This window comes from Ursus arctos, unplaced genomic scaffold (genome assembly GCF_023065955.2).
Source record: "Ursus arctos isolate Adak ecotype North America unplaced genomic scaffold, UrsArc2.0 scaffold_7, whole genome shotgun sequence".
NCBI lineage: Eukaryota > Metazoa > Chordata > Mammalia > Carnivora > Ursidae > Ursus > Ursus arctos.
Genome location: NW_026623089.1, coordinates 75484836 through 75509636, shown reverse-complemented (window position 1 = coordinate 75509636; position 24801 = coordinate 75484836).

The following is a 24801-nucleotide window of genomic DNA, read 5'->3' as shown; positions in this document are numbered from 1 at the left end:
GAGGAAGTCCCCTTCCTATACCTCCCCGGGAAGCCTGGGGTGCATGGCTCCAAGCTGGCTCCCCATCAAGCTGAGGTCAGGGGGCATGTTCCATGGGACACCTCCCTCCAGAAAATGGAGAGATTTGTCTCCTGGACTCACTGGGATCATCCCCACGTTACCCTGACAGTCAAAATCCTGAAACGCCCTTAAGTCCCTTGGTTTCTTACTTTTCCTTAAAATATTCTTTATTCTACATATTTAATTTTAGGATGGAAAAGTCTTTGAAGCAAGTGATGTTCCTTTCTCATTCTGCATCTTGAGCATAGCATCATTTTTATGATAGATTTAGAAAATAGAAATCATCTCATTTCTCCCCACTGCATTGTACTCTGTAGAAAACAGAAGTAGTATTTTATGTGGTGAGTCAGTCCACTATTCCCTAGACAATACAGGATTATGTGTGAGCATTTTTCCTCATAGAGACATGTGGAAAACAAGCAAACATTCTCTCTGTTAATGTTTCTATTTACCAGCATTCTAAGAAAAACATGAAAATTTCTTGGTGGTTTCCGTAATTTATAGCTGAATTATAAGAATGGCTAATCTGTGACTGAGAGGAGGAGGCTGTGTTTGGAGTGGGGGATCTCGTAGGGCTGGACAAACTCAGGTCTAGTGCACACTGGCTGGGCCAGTCTCCCGCTGGGGCTAGAATATACTGAGCTGCTTACTGAAAGAGAGGTGGGCTCCGGCTGTGACTCCTTGCCTGTGGCCGTCCTCAGGAGCAGATCCAGGATGAGGGGGCTCTCAGACTCTCTGGAATCATGGGCTCAAGCTAGTGTCCCTGCATCTTAGCACCTGTTGCCAGCCTCAGTTGCTACTGAGGATGGAGTAGGGAAGCAGAGCTGCTCAGCAGCCCCGCTGATCCAGAGTCATGGGCATATGAGATGTGGGTAATGCCAAGCAAGACTGAAAATTGGGTAGTGAGGTGGGGGGGTCCTGCATCCAGGGCCCAGGCCAGAACAATAGTCCAGGTTAGGCTCATGTAGGGCCTTATCCTTATGGACAGAGGAGTGGCCAGAGTTGTGAGAAAACCTCCAGCAAGGACTCTCTTGGGTCAGCCAGAGCAGGATTTGAGCTGGGCGCCAGGATCCATCGGCAATGCAGTATCTCTCCATTTACGGCACTTAGCTGGGCCTCCGTTTCCTGATTTGCATATGGGTGCTGTTCTAGAAACTGCCTGTCAGTGCTCCTGGGAAGGTTCCACTATGAGCAGAGGGTCTCACTAGTGCCTGGTATTCAGCAGATACCCTGATAAACACACATTTGGTGTGAACAAAATTTTTTCCTTTTGGAGACCATCAACACAATTGCTTGGGCTGCCCGGCAAACATGTCTTTGTGTGAAACTGGGAACAAAATTATTCCCACACATTACTCTGTGGGTTGGAGCTTCTCAGAAATGTGCTCCTGCCTAGAAAGTCTGTGTCTACACTGCTCACTATAGAAATTCAGCCCAATGGGTTTCATTCTGTTGTCCAAGTCTGTTCAGTGCTGAGCTCACTTAAATGCTCGACAAGGCTGTGGCAAATCCCTCAGTGCCTGTCTGGGCTGTCCTTACCTTGATCCTGAGGGTCACATGAAACAATAGCGTGTTTATATTGTGGCCTATGTCATTTTCCATTCACTCTGTTTGAATTCCTCTCTCTGGGAGAACTGCCAGAGAACCCTCATGTTTCAAATAACACTGTGTTGAGTAAAGCGTTAACAAAAACCCTTTCTTCTATTTTATGGAATTAGCCCTTGGGTTAACTCTCTAGCTCCCTTTTCCCAGAAACCTGATAAAGGTGGAATGTCTGCTGTGCTCCTGAGCAGCACTGCACGTGTAGAAGCCACCTCTGCCGGTGCTCTGCCTCTGACCCGGGAGGACAGAAAGGACTAAAATAGGGTGGGAGGCATAGCTTTGGACTTCCCAAAGTGTGATGGTTCTTGTGACTTCGGGGTCTCTGGTGGAGACCTGGAAGTTTTGCCTCTGGAGATGTAATTGTTGGTTCCTATGTGGCAAGAAAATTGTGCCCTGGCTCTGCTGCTTTGGGAGAATGTGGTGGTTTCACTCTAAAGTATTGCTTCAAGGTGCTGGTTCTGAAGCAGAAAGCGAAGCTTAATATTGCTGTGTAGGAAGTATTAGTTGGACTGTCTTTCCACCCTACATGGCAAGGGGAAATCTGTGTGTGTGTGTGTGTGTGTGTGTGTGTGTGTACCTTTGAATCCCTTGTCAGCCCCTACCCCACAAGTCACCTCTTCATTAGTGAGTATAATGAGTGCGTTCTGCTGTTCTTTTCATGGCGACTCCCCAGTTGACTCCTTGGATGGGGACCACAGGGCTGACAGGAGCAGAGAGGCTGGATAGGTGCTGGGCTAACAGAAGTGGGGAGGGAGGGGCGTCTGGGTGGCTCAGTTGTTAAGTGCCTGCCTTCGGCTCAGGTCATGATCCTAGGGTCATGGCTTGAGCGCATGCAGGGACAGAGGACCATCAACAAGCAGGCCACAGCCCAGGGCAGATGGGAGCGCGACGAGAATGGAATGGACAGAGAAGAGAATCAGGTGCCGTGGGCTCCAGAATGAGAATTCTGTGCTGATGAGCTCATGACTTCCTCCCTCCATCTCTCTATGAGGAGCTGACCCCATAGATCATGAAAGAGGAGGACCTCATAGAGACAGGTCTGAAAGAGAAATGCTCTTATGCCTCAGCCTGGGTGGAACCAGGACATGAAAAGCAGGACCATGAGGAAGAACTAAATTCTTCAGTCTATAATTACTACAGAGGGACAGGGATTTCATATTTACATGGTCTACCTGTGAACTCAATTCTCTGAAAGATATAAGAAAAGTCATCGATTTTCAGTTTGTTTGGCTTGTTGTTGTGAAGGTAGGAGTTTGACTTTCAAGCCCTTTACATGTTAGAGCTGAAACTAGAAGCCAGAATGCATTCTTTTCTGTTCTTTTTTTTTTTTTAAGAATTTATTTATTTATTGGACAGAGTGAGACACAGCGAGAGAGGGAACACCAGCAGGGGGAGTGGGAGAGGGAGAAGCAGGCTTCCCGCTGAGCAGGGAGCCTCATGCAGGGCTCGATCCCAGGACTCCCCAGGATCATGACCTGAGCCGAAGGCAGACGCTTAACTACTGAGCCACCCAGGTGCCCCAGAATGCATTATTTTCTATATTATCCAAATGCTATCTTTCTTGTAAACATAGTAAATAAGGGAGGCAGCAGGCAGAGGGGATAGTCCCTGCTTTATGGTCCATCCCTGATGGTATATTTCTGTTTCCTGCTGGGTTCTGACTGCTTTGGGCCCCATCCAGCTTCCCCAAGGGATACGAGGACCAATATTTCAGCACATGTGTGACCCCGTATGCCTCTTCCCACAGATGGGGGAATGCTGATTTACATGTGACCGGAATGGTGGGGCCCCTGTGGCACACATTTTCCAGCGGGGCCCACCTTGAAGCAGGGTTCAGTTTTATGTAGTCCCCAAATAGATCCAAATTCTTCTCAGTTGAATGGGAAGTGAGTAAGTGACTGGGGATTTGTAGACAAAGATGTGTAAAACACAATTCAAATAACACTTCATCAGCTTTATTATTAGAACTCTGTCTTTTGCTTTCCCAGCCAAATTATTTTTTTTATTACTTTTTATTTTTTGTAGGATTCTCCTTCAGGGACTATCAGGATGACCTCCATGGGCCTGACCTGACCAATTTCTTTTTCACTCCCATGTGAGTGCTCCACTCAGAAAAACTGAATTCCCTTGAGCTGTGTCCATCCACCATTTTCCGAGTTCACAACTTGTGAAGACTTAGGTCATCCTTCTACATCTGGGAAGGAAGTTCTTTGCTATTTTTAGTCCTGATGCCATGTTTCTTAGCTTGTGTGGGCAGTGTCTCCCTCCCTGTGCCAGGGTTCCTCTCATTCTTGCACACATCCCACCCTCGAAAACTCCCAGATGGATACCACCCCATGCTCCAGGCGAGCTGCAGGACGGAATGGATATTTGACTCAGAAAGAGCAGCGGGGTGGAAAATCAGGAAACAGAGAGTTGCAGTCATTACCTTATCATTTCAGTGATCCTTCTAGAGAATATCTTCCTGACCTGTGAAATGAGGGGTGTGGAGGTGATTTAGAAAGAGAATTTGCAACACCCACTTAAAATTTTTAGCAAACATTAACACACTTTTTAAAATTTTAGATAACAAGAAAATTAAGATAACACATGCTTTACAATTCTTTTTGCGTTGTTTTGTTTGGAAAGATATCTTATCCAAATTATAATGGAACAATATCTACTAACAGATGAGGATGGTAATTTATTTATTTATTTTAACAAATCAAATTTTCACAAGATGTCTGAACACAAAAGACAACACTGGGTGATCATGATATAATTTCATATGGTGAGAGAAAAAAAACCTCAACCTTTCCTTTTTATCTTTTTTCTATCTCTGTGCAAAGAAAGTATAAATAGATGATATTTTTGCCTTGTCACCTACAGTCAGGTTTTGGCTTTCTTTCTAGGAAAATAGGTTTAATAAAAATCAAAACAAACAGAGAATTCTCTTCATGAACACTTTCATTAGAAAACAAGAAGTTAGTCAAATTTCCTACCCTCCTGATGTACCTTAATGTTCTGCTGTGGATTCGATTCCACTTTTAATTAAAAGGATATTAAAGGATAGCAGAATATGCCGCTCAAAATGTGCCACTTTGACACATTGATTATTGAACTAAAGTTACCTAAGTCAGCGCAAGAAGGACACTCTGACCCTCCTCCCCCACCCCTTACAGCAGGAAATAGATCTCCCATGTGAAGGTCCCCTTCCTGCCCCTGGAGGGTAGAATGTACCCTTGCCATCCTTATCATCCATATCAGAGACAGGGAATTTCGGGCCCAGAAGGCTGTTTAAACAGACCTTGTCACTACTTCACTAATTTACTACCCAAGCCCAAACTTCCTTGTCTTGTAGGTTCTTCACATATATTTTGTTCTTTGTCTAAAAGGTATAAAAGCTGCCTCTTCTGGTCATTTTTTGAGTCTCCTAACTTTATGGGCTCCCATACATACAAAATTAAATTTGTTTTACTCTTGTTTATCTGTCTTATGGCAATGTAATTATTAGGCCAGACAAAGAAGCTAGCAGGGAGGAAGGAGAAAGTTTTTCTCCCTCGCAGCATTAAAGAGGGTAAACACACTTCCTGCAGTCTTGTGAAAGTCATTTAATAATAAATAATTTGTGCTGAAGTGGAGAATTCACATAAAGGAATAGATTTTTGAAGTGAGACAGAATAATTTTGTAACTTGCAGAAAGAATATGGCTTTCAAAACCTTGAAATTATAGTGAAAAATGAATTTTAAAGGGCCAACCATGACATTCCCACTAGATTACTATAACAGCCACCTTCCATCTGGCAAAATCAACAAGCCTTTTAGTGACAGTGCATTTTCTTTTCCAATTAATCTGTATTCCCTGATCACACATATGTAAAACTGAATGATTTTCAAATGCCCAACTAAATCCTTTCTTGCTTGGTATATCATCATGCCAGAAAATTTAGAGATAACAATATCTTTATTGTGAGGCATATGAAAAATAGAAAATAGCAGCATAAAATTATTTGTGATTCTAAATAAATATTGGTATGCGTTTATAACTCTGTAACAATTCATAGCATTATTTTTTAAGTACTTCTATAGCACACACATTGAATGCAGTTTTCAAATTTCAACAGTTGCGTCTTCATGCCCTTAATCCAGATGAGGTGGACAAACAGAATGGATTAACTAGTGTCTAGCAGCAAAAGCAAGTTAGATAATATGCTTTCCAGTGCTTACTTACTTTCAGAGCTGCCTGGGAGGCTTATATTTAAGGAATAGGCAAGTTTGGAAAAATGTGGCCTAGTTTGAATTCTTCTTCTATAAGTGAATAGTTTAAAGAGTGGCAAGAGGTGAAAGATTTTAGAACTTCACTTTACTTTGGAGCAGTACCCTGTGCTAATCAAATCGTGATCAAGTTTTCCTCTGAACCATTCATTTATCCTTTACAGATAAGCAATACTGTTCTTTAGGAGATTCCTATAAAAAGAATAAGAATGGCTCAGAGCACAGTCACTCTGGTTGGAGATGGTCTTTGGATGACACATCAGTTTGTTCTACAGAATGACAAAACCTAAATATTTGTGTGTAATAAATGAGCAGTTTTTGCTTCTCAAATAATTTTTTTTATTTTTACAAAAATGTTCTAAAATAGACTTGACTTTTTTTTTTTACTATTTTAATTAAGAAAATATTGCCATATAAGCTTGTCAGTGTTACTGATTTTTCTGTAAAGCTGCTCTTGCACTGACAGGAAAACAGTAAACTAAATTCAGTACATATTATCTGCAATATGAAAGGGATTGCAGGTCAGTCCTGGTGTAATATTTTATTGTTGTTTCCTTGCATTTATTTTCCAGAACAGACTCTGAACTTCTTTATAAAAATATTGTTGTACCTCAGGTTTCCACTCTGACATGTGAGAGCGTGGAAGCCATTATCCCCACTGTTCCAACAAGAAAAAGGCTGAATGCCCTGAAAATCAACAACTTTTTTAGAACCCATTAGAGAGGTTAAATCACAGGGCAAACTGCTACTTCAGAATGCAGAGAGACAGAGAGTGAGTGCAGAGAGACACAGCTAACAGAAGCTTACTGTAGCAGAGACCATGAGGCTGGAAACTGTAGGAACACTTACATAGTAATTCTGATGAATTACTGCAGGCTAAGTGTGGAGCAGTTTGAGAATAAGAAAATACTGAGAGTATTATTTTAGGAGAGGCCCTGCACATTCTGAGCCTTTACCTCCAGGAGCCACACCAAGTGAACAGCCAAGAAAAAGCACTCGTGTATCTTTTTCAGGGGGAGGAGAAAGGAACCATTTTGAAATATGTGCAGTTCTCTGTAACAAAGGCCTACCTCCGGGGAACAGGACTTTATCAGAGCTGCCCCTGGGAGGGCCTGGGGGCCCTAGTATTTTGCCCATACCCTTTCGCTTCTCTTGTAGGCATCCTTTCCTTTATTTAAATCATTAGGTAAGTGGTCAGTATGCTCTGGTAAGTCCACTCAATGATTGGATCTGTTAAAATTGTTATAATAACCAGTATTTTTCTGGCCTGCCTATTGGAGGCTCGTAGATCCCCAAGATACTCAAACTGGAGAAATCTTTGCACTGGCAAACCATTCATTTGGGGAGTTATAAATGCATATTTTGGAGCCTTGTTAGAACCAGAATCAAAAGCTTCACGGCAGAGCCTGGGAACTTGTATCTGGAATTCTGACCAGGTGGTTTTGATGATTAGCCAGGTTTGAGAACCCCTAACCTAAGCCCTGGGAGATCTTCAGTCATCTTAAAGCTCTATCACAGACCCTACATAGCAGGAATGTGTCTTCTCTGCTGGGAAGAAATAGTCCAGTCCACATGGGTAAAAATTACAGTGTAAATAAATAGAAATCAAGGAAAATGTTGGGTTAAGGGCTTGATACATATTGCTTTTAAACTTTTATGTTAAATTGTTTAGTAAGCTATAACTGTTTACAAATATTACAGTCAACCTCCAGGAACATTATCACAAGTTGTATTCAAATTAGTGGAAAGAATTGCAGTTATTATGCAATGGTCATACCTGGAAATGAGGAAAAGGATTATGGCTGACAGCGGTCTGTACCGATTTTTAGTAAGTGTCCCCTGCTTGCTGATGTCAAGGAGACTACATCTGCCATGGTGTGGATGTCTCTGCCCTGTGTGTTTACACGATTTTAGGTCCTTAGCTAAATTAATTAGGATATATCTAACCTTTCCTTGGAGATGTGTCTGCTAGGAAAAAATAATCCAACCACATGGATAAAAAATATGATATAAATTAGTTAAATCCACAGAAAATCATAGGTGAAACCGTCAATGTATCCTTAAAATTCAAAGAAAAAAACTTGCACTGAAATCCAAACTACTATGTTAAAGTGCTTTCTTTTACCTTGTTTATAACTTAGAGCCCACAGTCTCAATTAATTTGGGTGGGGAGCATTTCAGTGGCAAAGAGAAAATCTCTCTTTAAAAGATAACATTCCTCTGGAGGGTCTGGGCCTCCCTCAACAAGAGATGTTCAGTATGACTCTTACTAATTCACTGGGTTTTGTTTTGGTCTTTTAGGCATGGGACAACACAGGATTGTTCTCCTAAATTAAAGACAAGGAAATTCTACCACATAGAAGGAAAAAAGCATAGCTTTTGAAACTAGGAGCGATAGGTTTGATATAAACTCCAGCACACACAAAATGTGTGATCTCTGGTCAACTGTTTATAATCTGAGAATATCAGTACCTTTGTCTACAAAAATTAGGAGACAACTTTACTTCTAGGACTGTGGTTAGGATAAAATGGGATAAAGTACATGAAAATGTCTACTATAGTACCTGGATCACATTGTACCTTTGAAGATGCTAGTTTCCTTTTTTTTTTTTTTCTTTTCCTTCTGCAAATACTTTCTGATCACCTTCATCAGGCCCTCTGTCAGACAATATATTTTAAATGGGAACATGAGGTCACCTAAACTCAGTGCCTAGCTCCGTGTAGATGCTTAATAAAGACAGTGCTATATAGAGTAGAATCGGATCTTTGCCCTGAAAGAGCCTGTAATATAATGAGGAAAAACGTGTATGCACATAAAAATATGTACCATAATAGGGGCGGCTGGGTGGCACAGTTGGTAAAGCGTCAGACTTTTGGTTCCGGCTCGGGTCATGATCTTGAGGTCATGAGATCAAGCCCCATGTCTGGCTCTGCAGTCAGTGCAGAATCTGCTTGGGATTCTCTCCCCTTTGCCCTCTGCCCATCCCGCTTGTTCTCTCTCTCTCCCTCTCAAATAAATAAATAAATCTTTTAAAAAAGTACGTCCCACAACTGAGCAAAAAGTAAGTACAGGCTGGGGGATATTACAGGATCAGGTGGCTACTGAGAAACACTGTGACCATAAAGCCCTGAAAAAAGGTGGACAAAGGCCATGTTTATGAATATGGATAGCATCCAACACACATGTAATTGGGGAAGGTTAGTTTGTGCTTCAGAATTTCTCAAGCAGAGGAGCTGAGAAGAGTGAGCAAGACACATTTTGATGAGCTGATGAAGGAAACTGAGTGGAAAGGACAATTCACAAAGCTGAGAGTAGGACTAGATGTCTGCTAGGTGTAGGTCACTCACATGCTTCGTTAAGAAGTTTGGCTTTTATTCAAAACCCCAGGAAAATATTAAAGGCCTTGGAACATTTACATGACTGGTGAAATAAGTGTTTTTTGGTTAAAGTTAGTTTTGGGCAAAACTGATTGGACTGGAGTCCTGACTTACTGAAATGTGTATTTTAGTACGCTCTTGATAAAAACGCCGGCTTTAGCTGCAAATATTTTTGAATGTTTTCTTAAGATATGTTTAAGTGAGGAATGCACTGTTTCTTATCAGAAACAACATAGAGAGAGTCTGATCTTTGAGACATATTGCTCCCCTTGAAATTCTTCAAGACTATTTTTTTTTCTAGCAGCCAGAGTTAAGGAGCTCAGCGTGCAGAAAGTGAAAGGAGTTTGGGAGGAGAGGGAGGAGCTAGGACTTTGGATGCCCTCCTTGTTCCCCACAAACACTGGGATTTCCTGGATATTGGAAAGCCGTGGGATGTAGAAAAGCATCTTGGCATCAAAGAAAGCTTGATTTAAGTTCTGACTTTATCCTTTTCTGGCTGTGCTGTCTTCATGTAGCTACTTAACTTCTCTGAATGTCAGTTTCTTCCTTGGTAAGTAGAGGTAATTATGCCTACTTCTCAGGGTTCTTGTATTAAATGAGACATGCCACAGTGCCTGGCATATAATAGGTAGTCAGTGGATACTGTTGAGTTTCTTTGGTTTGCAAGTAATGGTAGTAAGAAGAAGGGTTAGGTGCAGACTACTCCCATAATGATGGTTTGGGCAAATTCTCATGATGACAGTTAGTCATTAGATATAATTACTTTAAAAAAAATCTGTGACGTAGAAAAGTGCAGTTGTACGAGTCAAAAGAAAGCCCTGGTTATCACTTAAAGCTTTTTTTCTTTAAATTCCTTACCCAGTGAATTGTATCTATGCTCATTAACTCTTCTATGGCTCTTTCTCTAGTAGGGGATAGAGCATTGCTTCAGCTCACAGTACATTCCTGTCTTTTTGAATACAAGATGTATGGTGCATAGTAGCTATTTCTCACCACTTCCTTGGTTTTGAAAGTAAGTTTAGGCTTATCATTTTCCAGCTGAGAAGCCCAAGGTGAGAGATTAAGTGTCTTTGTCATTATCACATGGCTCAGAGATAGGGATGCTCAACCCACTGAGCTGTGAGCCAAAGGCATTTTGTCAGGACAGATAATTTTGATATGAGTTGTATTTTATGAAATATGAACTTCAGCACCAAAATACTCAAGTCCTCGCTATTAACCTCTTGTTGAAAGTTAAATAAAATTGTTGTAACTAGCCAGACTCTACTCTCCTTCAAAGCAGAGAAAAGAAAAAAAAAAAAAAAAAGATCGTTTATAAACCTGAAGTGGAGATCACATTCCACTGCCTCCATAATGGGGTAGGGCTCTAAAGACATTTTGTGTTCTGGTAGCCTATTTTGTGGAGCCAGATTTCATCAGAAGGTGGCTCAGCCCACACAAATGAATCTAAATATTCATGATTTAATTTATTAGAATCCAGCTGGTTTTTACTGAGAGTGGATGAATCTGTTTTGTTATTTACAGAAATAGCGCTATTTCCTGTTACTCCCATGCCATCCTGAAGTGACCTTGGCTATGAACAGTAGTGCTGCTGCTCTCCAGATGCAGGAAGTGTTCATGCAGCCTTGCATCGCTAGGTGGCAGAAGTGCACCTGATAAAGTTTGCAGAGCTGTCCAGGAGGCACTTGTATCCTCTCAGTGGTGATGAGCTCCTTTAATTAAATAGTCACCCCACACACGAAGCCCACTCAGAGTGTTCTGATTGAAAGAGACATGTAATATACTCTTTCAAATGTCCACAGGGAGTTGGCTTTTTACCATATTGATGGCTTGGCCACAGATGTTTTTGTGGGTCCTGCTTATTCATTTTAGTAATGGGGTAGAGTCATCTTGGGCTTCCATTGCTCATCCATCAATGGTGAGTATTCGAAGAAACATAAAATCTGTATTTAAACCCTGACAGAACATCGTGTTTGCTACTGAAAATCTCTGCTTATAAGTCTTGGTGTCCAAGAAAAGGTTGACAGAAGAAACAATTTACTGCCTTTTTTACGCTCATGATCGAGGAGAGAGAGATTTCATCACAGAATGGATCTCAGTAATGACAGAATAACCAGAATCTAGTTCCAAGTGGTACTCAACTCTGCCTCAATATCTGCGTTGCTTTAAAAAAAATTGCAAGTTTTTGGACACTGCTTCAACCGTAATGAGTCATAATCCCTGCACTATACGTATTTGAATTGCTGCACACATGATTCTGAAGGGCAGACTTTCACCCTTGGGTAACGTTTGTACCCAGAATCCGGATCAGTGTGTCAACAACTGTGTACCATGCAGGCCTGCAGGAGCAGTTGAAGGATCCAAGGTGTACCTTGAGACCATGACCAGAGCCGAAACCAAGAGTCGGTCACTTAACCAGCTGAGCCGCCCAGGCGCCTCTGAATCTAGTGCTCTTAATGGTGCATTTAATCCCAGCACAATCACAGAGGAAAAAGTCACATTTTCTCCTCTCAGACACTCACTTTTGTCTACAAACAAGTCTGGAGTTTCTATGAAGTTGCTTCTGAGACTGTCCCCAAGACACGGAGGTGGAAGGGCCGAACGTGGGAGGTTCTATCAGTCAGCCGAATGTGTGTGAATCCAATCTGCTTGTTTTTACTTTTCCCTTTGAGTTGATCTATTTTGGGTCGTGTGGGTACTGTTCAAACTGCCGCTCGATTTAAATAAACTGTGTCTAACAATAGTTATTTCAGTGACAAAAATCAATTGAACTTATAATTTGATAACATGAAGTACCAAGAACTCCTCTGATTCACTTACCTTTTACTTTTTAAGTACATGTGTTGGCAAGGTAGCCCCAGAAAGCCTCAATTATTGAAAAATATCCAGGGAAATGACATTTTCATCTGGGGAAAAACATTCATTAACTCTGGGTTAGCCAACCACTCCTTTTGTTACTTTACTAGATTTTACCAGCCTCTTTCTCTCTTGGTAACACATCTGTTATCACAACCCCAAGGAAAGTCAACACTGAATTTGAGAAATCCAGTAAACATCGACGTCAGTGACATTTTGTGTTCTGTTTAATCAATATCGTAAATATATGCCTCAGAAAATAGTTTCACACGGCCTTCCAGTATTTATGGTGATCTTGATCTGGGTCAGGTAGAATGGCTAGATTTCAGAGACATTGGGAAGCATAAGATCAACAGGGAAACTCTCTTACCAAGAAAGATGTTTCTGTGTTTACAGCAGCCTGAATCATTAAGCTTTCTAGGTTACTGCTGGACAGAGAAAAGATTGGGGTGACCAAACCTCCCTTTCAGGGGTCCTCTAATTCTAAAACTTGTGCCGAGCCGGAAAGAAATCTACATCTCCCAAATTATATTTTCTTATTGCAGGCATTCGCAGAGATAGCAATTATTTCTCAGGGGGAAACTGTCATAAATATTCCATTGGAAGTTGGTCACATGTTTGTAGCTTTAGCTTGGAGATGGGGTCACTGGCAACGTGTGATTGTACTTGCCATTGGTGTGGAATAAACTCTCCCTCAAAGAACCTGGACACATTGTTCTGCATTTGTGCTTCTTATTCTTATTGAAGAGAACATTAGAAAAAATCCCGTCAAATAGTATGAAAGTGACAATGTGTTGCTTTTGGAAACTGGCTTGTATTTTATCAGGAAGAGCTGTGTTTATTGGTCGTATAGTTACTGAAAGTTTAAAATCATCAAAATGGGCTACCATTGTAAAAATGAAGCAGATGAGGGACAGACCTGTATCTCTTTATTATTTAGTTGATGATTTGCTTGTTTATTTGTACAAAACACAAACATTTGCTTTATTTGAGGAAAAAGTAAATATCACTCTTCTTTTTTATTGCCATTAAGCAATTGGTAATAGGTAAAAAAAGATAGCATGAACATTTCTTGGATGCTAATGATTGGTTGGATAAGAGAGTTCTTTGCTTTAGGCTTTCAAAATAAAAATCCATTTCTTAATGAAAGGCACTTACAAAGATGAGCTGCCTGAGATACCACATGATGAATTTACAGAACTTTATGGTTCTGCCTAGTGTGAATGCCTTTATCTGATGTGTCAATAAATCAGTTTGTCGAATTTGTAATTAAAATGTCAATGGAGTGCATGAAATCTGTCTGCAGGTCCAGCTCATCAGTCATTACCAGGTACTCGAATCACTACTTGGCCTGACTTGAGCAATAGTAACCAGGCCATCAGGCACTTTGCAACAACAAAATCACTAGCACCATTTGCCTTGGAAGTAGGAAAGGTTGCATTCTGTGCAGTGAAGAGTTCTCTCACTCCTTTTGGTCAGCGCTAAATCATAGAGCATCATATGTCCTTAGAACTAATTTGTGTTTAGTTTTTGTAGTAAAACGAGATAATAAGTTTCATGTCCTTTTAATAACCTTATGAATTTCAGTTACTAGTTGCAAATGGATGTCTCACTATTATCCTCCAGGTAGATTTTGCGTAGTTTGAATGTTTCCAGTCTATAAAGTTATCATTATTTTAAAATTATTTTTGGTAATTCTGAATGCCTAAATTTCAGATATTTCTTTTTTTTTAAATTTTGTATTATGTTACATTAGTCACCATACAGTATATCCTTAGTTTTTGATGTAGTGTTCCATGATTCATTGCGTATAACACCGAGCACTCCATGCAATACACGCCCTCCTTAATATTATTCAGATGTTTCTAATAAAACCCATATTTCTGGCTTCTGTAGAATAAGGCAGGGTTTGGCAACACCAGCCCCGTATTTCTACAGATACCACTTGCTCGCTTGAGTAGCAACTGCCATGTTTAGACAGAAGAGGAGTTCCCTAGTCTGCCATTCTACTTCCTTTTCCCAGTTTTACTCTAGTGAGATTAAGTCTTAGTTGCTGTTTATAACCATCTTTGCAGTGGCTTTTGTTATAGTAGGGCTAAAAGGAAAATATTGCTTATAAAAATTGCTCATCTAAAGTGGAAAAATGAAGGTTGGAGTGAGAGGGGCGAGGCATATGTTTTCACTGTGAAATCTGTTCTGAATTCCTCGCAGCTACTCATCCATTGGGCAGAAAGGTCCACATTCAAGAGCAGCTCATAGCCACCTTGTTCCATGTACCAAAGCTGCTTTCCCCTCCACGCGCCCCCCCCCCCCCCACCCCGTGTAGCTTTTGTGGCACTGAAACCTCCTGGGCATCATCATGGGATACCATTGTTCTTCCCAGCCAGGGAGTGCTGATGACAGCTGTCAGCCCTTCCCCAGCAGCCTTAGTGCTCCCTTTGTGTAATTTTCTATGGTCATGAAGACAATCAGATTTTTCACCTTGTTGTAGGACAATTAGCACCATGACTTTGTTTCACAAATTACAGAACTAACAGAAATTTGGGCAATTCTTTGTTTTCTACCTCTGCCTTATTTTATGATTCTTTATCTATCATCCCTGGTGTCTCAAAGAACCATATGATGATCATATAGATCCTGGAGCCCTTCGGACTTTGTCTTCTAGCTCACATGTTGCTGAAGACTCGAGGGCAGGGAAGGGAGATGGGTACAAGTGTAATCAGAGACGTGTGTTGTTCCTATAACTTGTGAGAACCCTAAGATATAGAACAATAAATATAAGATGCAAGAGGATGAGATTAAGATGCTGTTTGGGGGAAAAAATCCAGTTAAGGTACTCCAGGTTTCCAAAGGGAATATATATTGCCAGAGTAAAATGATGGACAAAGAAAGCATTTTTCATTATGCTGTGGCCTTGGCCCCAAAACACAGTGGAAAACTTTATTACATACAGAGAAATTATCTGTCTACACGGAAGGCAGGCTTGGGTTCTCTTACTGATGCAGTGTATGTAATTCCGCCGACTTCCCTCCTCTCAAACCCACCCCTGAGTCTCAGAACTTCCTGCTTTAACGGCAAGGGTCTGAGGCAGCTGGAAGCAGCAGGTGCTGTAGCTCCCACCATTGAAGTGCAACGATATGGCTCCAAAAGGTTTCTGGCCTGTCTCTGCTGGGCCTATCAGGTTTCATGGAAAAGCAGCATCAGAAAGGAGAAAAAATATTTATGCATATAATCTCTAATGCGTATAATCTGTACCCAAGGACAGTAGTCAGATCCATAGAAAAACTCCTCCTCCATGAAGACAAGTTGAGTTCAAGTTCTGCAAACAGCACTGTACATAACCTCATTACCAATTTACTAATATAACACAGAGCATATTATAAATAATAATAAAGTATACAATGCTTTTCATTATAAATTCCGTATTACCAATTGATTCTTCCAGAGACTGTCATTGATTTTTGGCATACTCGTGTATCCATAGCCAAACTATGATTGCAATTGATGAATGACTATGGTTCCAACATGAATGTTGATTTATTTTACATTAATGCATAAAATGAAAATAAAACAAAGATGTACACTGGATCTTCCCTCATTTGTCAATAAAGTAAATGACTTGGCTAGATATGATTAAAATGTAATTTTTGAGTACTGTAAGACTAGATCCTCAATTTTTGTGCTCTTCACCATGTAATAGCTACAGACACATCTTTAAAAAATTTTTTATTTAAATTCAATTTAGTTAACATATTCTGTATTATTCATTTCAGTGGTAAAATTTAGTGATTCATCAGTTGTATATAACACCCAGTGCTCATTACATCAAGTGCCCTCCTTAATGCTGATCACCCAGTTACCCCATCCCCCTCACCCACCTTCCCTTTAGCAACCCTTAGTTTGTTTCCTAAATTAAGAGTATCTTATGGTTTGCCTCCATCTCTGTTTTAATCTTATTTTATTTCTCCTTCCTTTCCCCTATGTTCATCTGTTTTGTTTCTTAAATTCCACATATCAGTGAGATCATATAATAATTGTCTTTCTCTGATTGACTTATTTTGTGTAGCATAATACCCTCTAGTTCCATCCATATTGTTGCAAATGGCAAGATTTCATTCTTTCTGATGGCTGAGTAATATTCCATTGTGCATATATACCACATTTTCTTTATCCATTCATCTGTCGATGGACATCTGGGCTCTTTCCATATTTTGGCTATTGTGGACATTGCTGCTATGAACATTGGGGTGCATGTGCTCCTTCTTTTCACTACATCAGTATCTTTGAGGTAAATACCCAGTAGTGTAATTACTGGGTCATAGGATAGCTGTATTTTTAATATTTTAAGGAAACTCCATACTGTTTTCCGCAGTGGCTGTACCAGTTTGCATTCCCACCAACAGTGTAAGAGGGTTCTCCTTTCTCTCTCCAACATCTTTTGTTTCCTGACTTGTTAATTTTAGCCATTTTGACCCATGTGAAGTGGTATCTCATTGTGGTTTTGACTTGTATTTCCCTGATGCTGAGTGATTTTGAGCCTTTCTTCATGTGTACAGACACATTTTTTACTCTAACCTGCATTATTAACTTCTATCACTTTCTTAGATGTAAACAATCAACAAAATTATAAATCAAACTTTGAGTTATTTCATTTGATGATTTCCATGCTGTAAATACTACCTCCAAGGCTGATGTCAGGCTACCAACATAACATCACTGAACATGCAGTTATGAAGAGATCACAGTGGCACACTATTTTATAGTATTTCCACCATACAGATACAGTTAAAAGTAGTAAATCACAATAGTAAGATGTAGTAATCTAATTATGAAGTGAAGAGTTTTGAGTATTTATCTCCTTAAGTTTTAATAAAATTAATTTTTAAGTTTATATAATGAAATTTTTAATAATAGCTATGTTTAACAACCAGCTCATAACATTCCTAATAAGTAATCCATTCCTGTGAGCTAGTAGGAGCTGTGGGTGAGAGAAACCCAAGAGAGCATCATGGACCCTTGACCTCACTTTCATGGACTACTGTTTCAATTTCTTTTCTTTTTTTTTTTTTTAAGATTTATTTATCTTTGGGGTGCCTGGGTGGCTCAGTCAGTTAAGCATCTGACTGTGGCTCAGGTCATGATCTCAGGATCCTGGGATGGAGCCCTGCCTCCAGCTCCCTGCTCAGTGGGGAGTCATCTGTCCTTCTGCCCTTCCCCCCTGCTCATGCCAGCATGCGTTTACGTTCTCTCTCTCTCTCTCAAATATATAAGTAAAATCTTTTAAAGAAAAGATTTATTTATATATTTGAGAGAGAGAGAGAGCATGAGCAGGGGGAGGGGGAGGGGAGGAAGAGACAAGCAGGCTCCCCACTGAGTTGGGAGCCCAACGAGGGCTCTAACCCAGGACCCTGAGATCATGACCCAGGTCAAAATCAAGAGTTGGCCAATCAACTGACTGAGCCACCCAGGTGCCCCAGCTGGTTCAGTTTTATCTGTGTACCTGCTACAGGTGAGGTGGGCGGGTCAGTTCCTAAAAGCTTTCATTAATATCTTTGATCTTGCTGTGGAAGCTTCTTAAAGACTAAGCCTAAAACCACACTGTACACTAAGAAGTCACTCATTTTTATGTGAGTCAAAACAGTATTCTTGATAAGAACACAGGCCCTGGATTCAGAGTCACCAGTTTCTAGTTATTCTGACCTTTGGTTTCTCTGAACTTTTGTTTCCTTATGTGCATAATTTTATTCCCTGCAGTAGGAATCTCGCGAGTAGTAAATGACAGTCTGAGTGATGGTGCTCAGCACAGAGCCTGTTAGTAGCGACAACAGTGGTCAGCTGATTTTTACTAAGCACATGTCATGAGACTAGATACTGTTCCCCTATCACTTCACTTAATCCTTCTGTAACATTATGAGGTGAGGTACTATCAGTATATCAACTTTACAGGTGGGGAAACAGGGCAGAAGTGGTAAATAAATTCTAAAATACACATGGGTGAGAAAAAAAAAATGGAAGAACAACTCTTCTCTGATCTTGTAACCCAGTGTTAAAAAACGGTTTTATAAAGATATGACATGCAATACCCCAAATTGAACAATTTATGAAACATGAAAGATAAATTCTCTTTTTATGTCAAGTTTGTGCTTCACACTGAGGCTGTAATAAAGCTAATCCCTTATGCCTTTGTTTACAGAAAAATTAAAGTCCTGGAATGTGTGCAAAAGACACTGCTTGTCCTGTTTCTCACAGGGCTCAGTCCCAGACATCAGGGGCTGTTCTGGGCTCTGGGTTCTCCTTTCAGCAGCCTCACCCAAGCCTGGCTTTCTGTTGAACGGCTGCTGCTCCTTGGCACCATTCAGTGGCTCTGGAACTGGAGAAAATGCAGCTCACACTCTCTCAGACATTTCGTTTTTCCAAAATCCCGGAGGATATGCACACATAAGAACTTCAGCATCGGATAGTTTTCCTGCAAGTAACTCTCAACCCATGAAACAGTTTCCTTATACAGTAATGTATCCCAAACAAAAGTAAGAATCTCAGAACATGGCAAATATTTTATTTTAGATCATTGTGCTATAAACAGTGCCAGATTTTATCTTGGAGAAAAATCATATGTAGAGGAATCGGAAGAGAATACAAATGTGTGTGGTATATATGGTTGGTAAAGATGAAGAAATACATCTATATTTCTCTACACATGTGTACACATATACATATGTGTTTCTTCATCTTTGCCAATTATATATGTATGTGTATATATATGCATATATATGTATGTATATGTATGTGCGTATATATATGTATATATTTCTTCATCTTTGTCAATTTAATAATTTTCCCACGTCTAGGAACTATGGATGGAAATTCAGTTGGGAGAAATTGTCTACCAAGAAGTTAACAATGACAAAATAATTTTTTAAAATATTTAATAATCTGCTATGGTGGACTTGTCAATCTTCAAAACTTCCCCGATGTTCCTCCTTCCTTTTGATGTTTATTTTTTTATATGTAAAATTCTATCCTTTCCACTTCCTCTTTGCTCTCTTGCATTCCTGGTATTCCAATGCTGCATTAAGAGAATTTCCACCTAGAAATGAAACTTGAATTCTACATTTCTAGCAGCCACCTCTCCAGAAAGAGTTTACGGGCTTTCTCAGGTGTAGAATGACTGACTTTGGATTCTTTGTCCTACGGTAGAAACTTCCCTCACTACAAACCTGCTAGTTAACCCAGCTTATTTTCCTGTTCCCTTTACTCAGAGCTCTGTCCTTGCTTCCTTCTTGGATTTCATCTGATTTAGAAGCATGTTCATCATTCAAAACCTGGAGCATTTGGACACTCTTTTTACTCCAAAAGTTATGAGCAGACCTTCCAGGAGAAAAGCAGTTCTTGGCATTGTTCTGAACTCTAGAGGGTGCATCTGAAGAGAGAGCACTCTTTTCTTAGTCAGTTTGTGCAGCTCTAGCAAAAGTACCACCAACTGGTGGGCTGAACAACAGGCTGATCTCTCGCAGTTCTGGAGGCTCGGAAGTCCAAGATCACGGGGCAGGTGGATGGGGATCCTGGTGAGTTCTCTCTCTCTGGCTTGCCTTCTCGCTGTGTTCTCACATGGTGGAGAGAGAGACATTCTGTCTCTTCTTGGAGGGGCACTAATCCCATTCATGAGGGCTCTACCCTCATGACCCAAGTACCTCCCAAAGGCCCCACTTCCACACACCATTACACTGGGGATTAGGCCTTTAACATATGCATCTTGAAGGGACATAAACAGTGCACAGCAGTATCCATTCACCTGAACTCTAACCCCTGTGAAAGCTGCTCCATAGGTAGAATGAAGCCCTGGGCTTTCCTTGATCTCCACACTAGACAGCGGGGTTAGAGAAGCCATGCATCAGTCAGGCACCTCCTTCCCCTCTTCCTCCCCTGAGAAGAATACTTGCTCTGTACAAGTCAGGGGAAGTAGCTCCTACCATGTCTTTGTCTCAGATTATTGTGCATTCTTGGGAAGCAAAGTAGTGCAGTGATTAAGAGCCTAGACTGTTCAGATTCTGGCCCTGCCTCTTAATACCCATGTGAATGTGGCCAAGCCTCCATTTCCTTCCAGGGAGGCCTAGGGGTGATGGTCACAACAGCACATGCCTCCTAGAACTGCCATGTCTGGGATGTAATGTCTGGGAAGCTCCCAACGTGGTATCTGGCCCATGTGAATTTCATGTACTTCTCTTTCTCTTCTTCCCCTTCCTCCTATTCCATGAGCTTCATCTTCACCATCATATTTATACTATTCAGTTTATCATCTGTGAGCATCATCATCAAACCCAGATGAGGCAAGGTTGTGGGAAGTAAGAGGTCTCACAGGGAGACAGGAGGAAGCCTCAGGAAATGTAGGATATTTCATTGATGATGATAATAATGAATAGTACTTACCTTTTTGGGGATACTTAACTTAGGTGATGAATACCAGTGAGTTCCTTAGATGTACTATCAGTATGTAATTCTCCCATTAACTCTTTGGGATCAGTATTATTACCTTCAATTCACAGGAAGGGAAGTAAGCTCAGAGGAGTTAAACGAGGATGGACGTCTGTGGACTGTGGAGTGATCAATGAAGCCTGGTCTTACTACTTCAATACTTATTCTCTTTCTACATTTATACTTTGACTATAAAACGAATAGAAGAACAAATGGAGAAGAGAGGAAAAAGAGCAAAGGGCTTAGGGACAAAGGAAAGGGCAAGAATAAAGAGAAAGAGAAAGTGAGCAGTGCTGGAACCTGTATGTATCGCAAGACACCTTCGAACATGAGTACAGACACCTGATCTCTCACACCAAAGAAGGGTTCGGGGTGGGGTTGTCAAGCCTCAAGGGAAGTATTTACAGGCCTGGGGAAGGAGTCAGGCACGAATGGCTTAAGTGAGTGGGGGACCAGGGGGTGATGGGCATTGGAGAATTCCTCAACAAGTTCAACTCCTTCCACATTATATCCTGCAAGTGTCACTCAGAGAAAATACTGGTGAGAAAATGGGTGCTACTTACTGATTGTTCTTTTTTCATGGGAATTAATTCAAAAATCAAGAGAAGAGAGAAGGAATCATCCAGGGAAGAAGACAAAGTAGCTTCGAGAAGGCAACCCATATAGCCATTCCAGGTAGTGTAAATGCCCGTGCCTGCTGTGAGTATGCCCATTTCCTTGGTTTTCCTGTGTAAGCTTAAATGTGTGTGTTCCTACAAAAATAAACTTTATGAAACCCCAGCCATAGGCAGAAGATTTTCAGAATGTTTCAAATTCCTGATTCCTTAACACTGCTTCCTACTTATTTTCACTTCTGATGCTTGCATGTGTGGAATGTGTCACCAATGAAATGTGACTCTGTTGGGCCCTGGACTAACCCTTTCAGATAACTATTATGTGAGGACACCATAATTAATGACCCTAGATAGTGATCAGCATGTCTACATAGAGTGTTGGTCTTGTTTCCTCTCTTATTGCTAATTTTTTTCCATGTGTCTCTCAAACTGATAGTGAGCTACCAGCACACAGGGATATCTCTCTCATTCATTCATTCATTCATTCATTCATTCATTCATTTATAATCACTAGTTTACTGGTAGTTAATAAAAAAACAAAACCAGTTGCAGATTTTATATTGCTCAGCCATCCATTTCTTTTCATCCTTATTTATTTAAGATAGTTATATTTCAGGCATTCTTTGTGTGCAATACAATACAGTGACTTGTTTCCCCTTTTACAAGGATTTTCTAAAATGTTGCACTATAAATATAGAGTTAAAAAGAGATAAGACTGTTCAGTTCCCCCTTACAGCACTCAGGGCTATGTGGTCCTCCTATGTGAAATCCATGATGGTGTTTTACAAACTTTTATCAGCCAAGAGTTAGAATCTAAGTATTGGGATTGATAGGGTGCCTGGTGGCATATTAAGTGTCCAACTCTTGGTTTCAGCTCTGACCCCAGGTCGGGCTCCACACTCAGCATGGAGTCTGCTTGAGACTTTCTGTCCTGTCCTGTCCTGCCCTGTCCTCCCCACTCTTCCTCTCTTTCAAATAAATAAATCTTAAAAAAAATAAAGTAGTGGGATTGAAGGTCTCTTAAAGAGAATTATAACAGAATTCCAGTAATACCATGAAACAATCTTATATATTCTTCACCATGCAGATTTCCTAATGTTATCCTTGTATTAGAATGGGTTTGATTTTTACATCCTCTTGTCCAATCCTACAGATTTCTTTCACTCAGAAGTGAATCCCATTTTAATGGAGATCATGCAGTAGGGTATTTAATTGCCTTCCTATATTGAATGCAACTCTGATGTTTTCTAATACAGTTAGAAGCAATGGCATAAACTATATCTCAGTGGAATTTTCAACCTAGCATTCCATGATTTTTATTGTCTTGTCCTCTTGGATGAACTGATTTTGTGCTTACATTAAAAAAAAAAAAGTCCACGCATTCTGTTTGATTCCAGGGAAAAATTTGTATTTCATAAATACAGTACATTTTTATACACCATCTTCACCCAGTTATCTGATTCTGATTCTGATTGTGTGAAGGCTTTGTGCCTTTTATTGCTTTTCAGCTCTTTTACAACTCTTGAAATTTTAGATAGCTATTTAAATAATTTCTGTCTATGGAATAGTAAAAAAATTTGGTCCAGTAGAGGAACAAATCTAGCCCTTCCTTGGAAAAGCCACTTTTGCATCCATTTTTCAATTCATGTCAGTAATCCTGGTTTATAAGTGTGCCTATCTTCAATTTTCTTTTGAACTGGTTTTAAAATATGCCCTGCTCATTCATTTAATGATGAGTTAAATAGAATCATTGTCATGTGCTTAGTTCATATCTGTACAAGAGTTATGATTTTTACTTTCAAAAAAAAATCCCCCCTTAACAATCCCGCTGCCTTCCCAACAGAGCTAGAATAGCCACCTCCTCCCTTTTACACTATATTCCATGTCATTCACCAACATTTAGAACCAAGTAAAGCTCACTTTTTGCTTTTGTCCTGAGGGCTTTGGTACCACAATAAATTTCAAGTGAATAGTACCAATGGCTTCCTAGCTAGTCATCTAAAAATTAGTTGTAGCACACTTACTAAATAATAGTAGCAAAGAATATGGCCAATTAGAGACGTGGCTGTTGGTAAAGCTTAAAGCTTAGGCGGTAAAGCAAACATTTCGGTTATTAAACTAATGCATAGTGATTAAGATGTCATTCATTGGAAAGTTAATCTCTATATTCAGATTTATAAGTTTATGAACCTCAAGGTAAAATCAACCTTTATTGCTGCTAAATGCAAAACATCAATTATTAATAGGATTCTCCTTTCGGTTGGCACTCTATCCATTTATTTCAAAGAAGGTTAATGCAAGTATAAATCTTTCTTGTAAATGCCATTCATTTGATGCCAGTTAAGGCTACATGACAGTAGGAAAGGATCAGAGTCTTTTAAAATATGGGTCAAATATAGGTATGCAGTGGGGAAATATAGATGACTTTTAAATATATTTATTCATTCTATTTTCCAGGAGATCAGCTGGAGTCTTGAGGGATTTAAAGCCACTCTTTGGGATTTCCTAATAAAATTGCTATCTCTGTGTGTTTGTGTATGTTGTGTGTAGTTTGGCACTCCTTTCCCGTAGGAAACAAAAGGAGGCCCAGAAAGCTCATTTATATTCAGAATGTTAATATTCAGGATCATGCTTAAAAACATTTGGTTGTTGTTGTTTTGGTAGAAATCCTTGGGAAAAGCTTTCTAAGTGTATTTTAAGGGGAAGTATGTCCCTATGACAGTTACTTGGTTCTGAGTAAGTTGGAGGTAGGAAAGATTCTTGAATGACAGGGGCTGTTGGATATTAGCTGATAATGTTTAACAAACAAACAAACCTGATTTTTAGTAGAATAAAAAGTGAGCTTGACAGTAAAATTCAAGTTTGACATTCTCAAAAGTTAGAGAAGGTCCTGGCATTTGGCATATGGATTTCCTAATGACTAACTTCCTCTTCCTGAAGGAAATAGTCGTAGCAGAAACCTAGTGAAGAAGGCTCTAATTAGCCCCATGGGCATTGGCTAGCAAATGCAGGCACTAAACAGTGAAGTAGAAGGTAACTATCAGTCTCTTTCCTCTCAGCCTCAGTTTCTCATTCATAAAATGAGGTAGTTGGTTAAAGTACATCTTGAGGTCCTTTTAAACTCAATTATTCTATATTTTGGAATTTGACAACTTCATTTTTATCTTTTATTTTTTTAGTTCCATCAACCAATTGCAAAGGACTAGATTTAAAAAAAAATAGTTAGAGATTATAAGATCATTTTGGACACATAAGCTCCTGAGCAGTGGAAAGAAAAATTAGTGAGTATAGGAAAAGGAAGAAATGACCTCTTTAGTGATTTTTTTAAAAAAATATTTTATTTATTTATTTAGAGAGAGCACAGGAGCCAGGGGAGGGGCAGAGGGAGAGAGAGAATCTCAAGCAGACTCTTTGCTGAAGGGGGAGCCTGACTTGGGGCTTGTTCCTAGGACCATGAGATCACAACCTGAGCTGAAATCAAGAGTGGGATACTTAACCAACTGAGCCATCCAGGAGCCACTCTTTAGTGCTTTTTAAAGTCGTTTTGCAACAAAGGTTTATCACA